The sequence below is a fragment of the Pholcus phalangioides genome, unplaced genomic scaffold (assembly GCF_987345545.1).
Source record: "Pholcus phalangioides strain wild (caught in Gottingen) unplaced genomic scaffold, Ppha-v1.0 ptg000022l_1, whole genome shotgun sequence".
NCBI lineage: Eukaryota > Metazoa > Arthropoda > Arachnida > Araneae > Pholcidae > Pholcus > Pholcus phalangioides.
This window is the reverse complement of record NW_028301615.1, coordinates 20966191-20973151: the sequence shown is the minus strand read 5'-3', so window position 1 is coordinate 20973151 and position 6961 is coordinate 20966191. Positions and strand designations below refer to the sequence as shown.

The window sequence follows — 6961 nt, the reverse complement described above, 5'->3', positions numbered from 1 at the left end:
ATTAACCCTTTGAGCGGTTTTCAAAACTTTCCTGATCCGCATTACAACTGCGGAAATCTTTAAACATCTCCTAGAAATTTCCAACTATTTTCAAGAAGAAGAATTTTTTTTCCGACTGTGTGTGTGCGCGCGTAAGCTCATAAATGCTTTCCCTCAAACACTGAAAATAATACAGTGATACCTCGGCTAACGAATATGATTAATTCCGGAATCACGTTCGTTAGCCGAAACGCGATTTCCTATAGATTTGTATGGAAAATCATTTATTTCCTTCCATGTTCTGTCCAAACTTTAAAGATGAGTGTTTTAAGGAACGCTATAAAAAAGAAGAAAAAACTGACCGCAGGCTAAAAGGAAAGATTCAAATTTGGATAGATGAGAATCTACAGAAAGATGAGAGATGCTGAAGATCTTTTCATTTTGCACTAATGTACAAAACCAACCCAGCTTTAGTCTTTTTAAAGCTGGTATTATTTTATTTATTTATGCAATATTTTTGGCCATTCAAGGTCTATACAAGAAGTATAGGCCATGGGTATTGACGCAACCAAAGTCCAGTTCGTAGGTCTGATGCTTGCAGATGGAAAGTAAAGCTTCCAGAATATCCAGACCATCGAGCTTATATTACTGGAGGGCGGGGCTAACGAGAAAGAAAATCCTCGGAAGATCACGTGACTCGGTGAATATCTCGGCGCAATCTCCGTTATTTTCTTATGGCATAAATAGGAGTTTATACCAATAAATGAAATAAATAATTTCTGCATCGATGAGATAATTCAAAAATTAATGAAAGCGATAATTCCAGAATATAAAGGAAAGATATAATTCCGAAACTAATGAAAGAGATAATTCCAGAATTGAGGAAAGAGATAATTCCAGAATTGAGGAAAGAGATAATTCCAGAATTGAGGAAAGAGATAATTCCAGAATTAATAAAAGATAATTCCAGAATCAATAAAAGATAATTTCAGCATTGATGAAAGAAATAATAATTAATAAAGGAAATAATTCCAGAATCAATGAAGGAAAATTCCAGAATTGATAAAAGAAATTATTCCAGTATTAATGAAATAAATAATTTAACTTTTTTTTTCATCTTTATAGGTGAGTTCTTATATCAATTTTTTAATCTTTAAAAGCCTATATTTAGAGACTGAACTGTACATTTCTATGGGGAAATTGCTAGGCACGAACTGTGTTATTCAAAGAGTCACGTGATTTCCTTGCATTCGATGTCGCTGCCGTCGCGGTGGCTGGATGATTCTTCCAGTAATATGAGCTCGATGGTCCAGACTGTTAAGTTTGATGTTAAAAAGTCTTGCAGTGAATGAACGCATATTATATACATCTGTCCTCGGACGGTGATTACGATTTATTATTCGTCCGTTGAAGAGACAAAAAAAAAAAAAAATAAAATTGCCCGGATTTTCCATGAGTGTCCGACCTTCGGGAACGCTCTGACGTCTGCATCGGATGGGGAGCGGGGCACGTCTGGTATAATAAAAGTGAAAAAAAAAGTGAATGAACGCGTTCTCTGAAAACATTTTTTGTTCAATGCAATTTAGATTAGCTGAATCTTTCATTTTGCATGAAATGATTCGAAAATTTCAGAGAGGAAAGTGGAGGTATATGTGGGAAAAGATTCTGAGTGTACATGAGTTAATCGGGCTCGAACGACAGAAATTCAGCTCACGACACGGCTGTTTTATATTAGTACGTGCACCTATATCAACGAAAATTTTCGTTAGCCGAGGTAGAAAAATCACGGAAAAAACCTCCGTTAGCCGAAAAATTCATGGGCTGTAATAACAATAAAAAAAACAAAATTCGTAAGCCGAGGTAGCATGGTAAAATATTAATTAAAAAAAAAAAACAAGGAAGAAAACTATCCTTTTTTTTTTAATTTATGCTATATGCATAAGTCCAAACTACTCCGAAAGGGAAAAACATCGTCTCTCCCCTTCTGTTATCAGACTTTGGACAAAAGCTGACTCCTCCCACTGGAAATTGATTGATAGGTTTGTGGGGAGGGGAAGGTAAACATGTCTTATGGATGAGAGACTTTTACTAGGCTGTATGAGCTCGACGTAGCCGAAATGAGACGATTTTAAGGAGGGCCGAGATATTTCCGGAATGTTGAACAAGATATTAGACCAGTGGTTCTCGGCATTTGGAAGCCAGCGGAAGGGTTGATTTTTTTTGCGAGCGGAAGGCCGGGTCACACACACGACTATTGGGAAATAAATGGGTAAAAATGAAACAGTGAACCACTCACGACCCAGTGGTTGAGAAATACTGTATTAGACGAGTTATCTCGTCATTGCCGCTGTAAGGGTTAAGCCACCAATTGGTGATCGAATAAGCAGATGATTCCGGGTGTATATTAGTGCCGCCTATAAACTGGTTTCCTAGCGAAATCTGATGATTTGCTTGTCCAAAAGAAATATAATTCAAATCTTGACCTTCCAAAAATTTTTGTTTTGAGTCCCCTGACTTTCATCAAATATATTTGCATACTTTCCTCACAATGTTTCATTTCCCAGAGAATTCCTTCGATTCTCCAGTGATTCTAAATGTTTGGGTGACAGGTCTGTCCAGACGTTTTTTGTAGGGTCCTGTTTTTGCAAAAAATTTTCCTATTTTTGTGAAATAGTTATTAATTTTGGTAAAAAATAAGTAATTTTTTTGTAGGAAGTGAAATAATCTTGTTGATTTGTCACAAAAGAAATGAAATGCCAAGTTTATGGTTTCATTAATATGTATTTGTAAAGGTCTATGTTTCAGATCCAGAATTTTGTGAAGGGTCCGGAAAATGAACCCAAATTTTGACTGGACAGACCCCTCGTTCGGGTATGCTATTTGATACAGGATATGAAGCAACATAGATAATAATAATATTAATTATCATCAAGAAATGAACCATAAAATGTTTTCACAAATAAAATACCACAATTAATTTATTGAGCGACAAAATATTCTGATTAAAATTATATCCGTTGATGTGATATGCGTATATTTTACATCATATACAACTTTTCGTAAGAGTATGTATTACACACAATAATAAACACCATTACTATAAAATATTACAGTCGAATACACAAATTGTCTGATCCATTTCTATACAAGGATCGAAGGTTTGTTTGTGGTATACAGAGTGCATACGAAAGTCCTTCTATCCTGGAATAACTCACGAACCATTGATCCTAGAAGCGTACTTTCAACAGGAAAAACTATCCAAATAGCAAAGGAAAAAAAATTCCATGTCATAAGTGCAATGAGGGAAAGAACAGCATATGAGGTGTAGAATGAGCTTGTCCGTTAATTTATGCGGTTCTTTCCAGACATCCTCAACGATTTTCGAATTCAAATATCTCAGCGAATATTACGTTTGGAAATTTGATTTTTTTTTTTTAGGCCTAAGGAGAGACAGGGCAACAACTTTCTAATTGTGTTATTTAGGACAGAGCGACCAAATAAAAAGATAACTTTTTAATTCTAATAACTATGCAACCTCTTGCAACATGAAGGATGTTTGAAATCTGACGTTATTTGGATACTTTTCTCAATCGGAAGAATGCTTCTAGGATCAGCAGTTTGCAAGTTGTTCCAGGATAAAAGGACTTTCCTACACACCCTGTTATATAGCATTGCACAAGGACACACCGCACGAGACACCCGATTATCTGCAAAGGTTGACAGCATCGCTGATCTACTCACAACAAATAAACACATAATTTAAGAGATAGTTGCTGTAGTTCGAGAAGTTTGCTGGAAATGGGCATACTGGAACCTGCCGTGTCTTTCATAGTCAACATGGGAGTCATACAACCGAAAAGGACAACCTGGTTATCCCCACCCTTCCTCTTCACGTTTACTGACGACATCTCTTGCAGAAAGTGAATACTATGTTAGATGTTCAAGATCGAGACGTGTTAGACCATGATTCCCAACGTGGGCGTCCACACCCCCTTGGTGGAGATGGGAAGTTCCAGGGCGAAGGACGGTAGAAGCTACGGGTATAACATTGGATCCTATGGGTTGGATTGTGTTGAAGGGTGATGGGAGGAAAAAATTTCTGAAGGGGCCAATAGGACAAAAAACGTTGGAAAACTATGTTTTAGACCCTCAAGATTTCCACTTTGTACTGTATGCAATATACCCCATTAAAACAACCGAATTTACCGAATTTGTCAGTGTGATCAAATTATAGAAGGCATGAAAAAAAAGGACAAGTCTGTTGACCATTTAGCCTAATGTTGTTACAGGAGTGTCTAAATTCGGTGAAGCAGCAAACGTATAAGTAGGTATCTGTTAAGGATTGCGACATCACGGCGAAAATGATAGCAGCGAGAAGCTCAAGGTAGCAGAAGAAGTAGTAAACAAACTGTGAAGTAGTTTCTGGGCTGCAAGACCTCGAAGAAAGCGATGAATTTCAAAATCATTGTTACCATTGTTACTCATCTTGGAATGAATTTTTCCCATCAAAAGTGTGGAGACGTGATGAATGTTCGGATATTTTTTGTAGAGGCAAAGCACAATGACTGTACCTGGATCAAAAATAAAACATAGAACCATGAATAAATACAGCGATAACTCAACATTGCTTAAAACCACACATTCATAAGAGCACGAAGCTTGGAATTCAAGAAATTTCTTTGTAGTCATATTTCGTCACTAAAAATATCAACAAATTATTTGAGCACATTTTTTAAGGATCCAATCCAATCCAGCAAATCCATCAGAAAAATATGATACTTGCTTTTGGTGTTGAGCACTCTCTAAAAACACCCTCTACCGCTTTGCTATTGTGATTCCATGATAAAAAATGATTGTTTAGGTGCCTTATATCCCCTCTTAAGGTTTGTCCCATGAATTTAGAATCACCTTGTATACCGCTGTCTATTATCAGTAGCCTTCCCCCCCCCTTTCGACAGGTTTCAGAAATATAATATTTTTTGCAAACTAACTTTGGACATTTATAGATGGCGTATGGATGTGAGTAGAAAAAACCAGAAGCTTTTCCTAAAAAAAAAAAAAAAGAAAAACTCTTTTCACGATTTAAAATACCATTATTAATGAATGAAATTTCCCCATGCTGCTGTGGATTACGATATTTTTCTCAAACTAACCATAAGCGGATATGGTTGATGAATCATCACATCCCTTGAACCCACCTCCACCCTCCCACCTACATGCCAATGATGCAAGTTTTTCACTGAAAAGGGGTTGGAGTGATCGCCCTCCATGGGCGGAGATACGGAGGGGGGGGGGGCATTGCCCCCGCAGAGTCAAACGTGGAGTCTACTAATCTAATGTATATATGTATAGATGAATTGACATCATCATCATCGTGCCCCCCCCCCCAGACTTCCAAGTCAATCTCCGCCTATGTCGCTCTCCTCTGTATCTGCCTATGAAACTAGAGAAATTGGCATCTACATGTTATGCGCTCTAAAATATTTTTCATAAATTAATTTTGAAAAAATACTGTATTTATTTATGTTCTCTCTTACAACCTCTCTGAAAAAGAAGTGCAGATAAGACGCATTACGAAAACCCGATGTTTTTTGGGGGGCAATCAACTTGATTACATCAGCGGATTTTTAGCATTTTTTTACCCGTTACCCTGTTGTCAGCTAGGCCCCCTCCTAACACATATTGGGTTAAAGTCAAAATTTCTCTTAAAGATATTCATTGCGACCCACACCAAGCCTCTTGTGAATCCACGATCACCCGTACGCCTCTGATTGGGATTGCCCTTTGAGAATATACATAGGGCGGCAGGACAAAAGTAGACAATTCCCCATCCATCCCCATGAACCCCCCCCCCCCGCTCCGTTCGAAGAGCATGTAACAGCTTATGTACGGGAGTCCAGCAGATCACTCAAGAATGAAGCATGTGGCGCACTGAGTGAATAAAAAACCGTTTAGCCAACCCCAGACCATAAGTGAGACAGGACATGGGGGAGGGACATCTGTTGAGGTCCACTAGAATTTTTTTAAGACAGGAAAAACCTCTAAAAACAGCCTATAGGACTAGAGGGTCTTTTGAGGACTTATCAATGGGGATATAATGTTAGTTCAGGTGCCCACGAACTAGGGGAACGCTTTTCCTCGTTTTTTGCATTCGTAGTAAAGATGCCATCACGAATATTTGACATTTTACGGACAAAGTAAAGGGTGGTTAACGACGTAAGCATCATTCAACTGCCCCTCCCCTTCTCCACTTGTTATCAAAAGTTAGCAAATCGGAAACCCATCTCCCCCCATCAATGCTGACGTATTACTTGAATGGCCCTAATGTATAAATCCATGGATTATACACAGGAGAATACGATATCCATTATAGTAGTAGCAAATTAGTATCTCCACCCAACGGAAATGAGTACCTGACAAAAAAAAAGTCATAATACAGGGTGGGCAACTTTAAAAATTCATAAAAACCGGAAAAATAACCGATATGAAAAACCGTTTGTAGGGTGAGCATTGCTAGGTCATGGGAATTTTTTTAAGACAGGAAAAACCTCTAAAAACAGCCTATAGGTGGCGCTGACGTACACAAGTCAAAGAAAAGATACGCAAATAACGAATAGAATGCCTCCAAATCGTTTATTACAGCAGTATGTGTTTCCCAGGACCACCACAGGGAATAACACATTGCAGGCGAGTCACAAATCCAACAAAGCTTTATCTTTCGCACTCAGCATCCTTGCTCACATACACGGTTTACAACGGTGAACTGATTGTGGATTAGGAGCGCAAGTTCTTATAACTGTCTCATTTGCATATTTCCACCGAAGTCCTTCGTACCAGCGCCACCTATCGAATGTTTTTCGAATCACTTTTTTCCTTTCTTAAAAAAATTCCCGTGACCTAGCGATGCAAACCGTTTTTTATTTCGGTTATTTTTCAGGTTTTTACGAATTTTTAAAGTTTCTTCGGACTTTTTGCCCACCCT

The 6961-nt window shown here is 38.0% G+C and overlaps 1 protein-coding gene across 1 annotated transcript in view; it reads right to left on the bottom strand.

Moving 5' to 3' along the window:
- Nucleotides 1–2939: 2939 nt before the first annotated feature.
- The window catches only part of LOC149069982 (uncharacterized), a 29341-nt gene continuing 25319 nt past the window's right edge, over nt 2940–6961 (bottom strand). The window contains exon 14 of the mRNA XM_089249748.1: nt 2940–4550. The gene's annotated coding sequence lies outside the window, so the exon portion shown is untranslated. The remainder of the gene's footprint in view (nt 4551–6961) is intronic.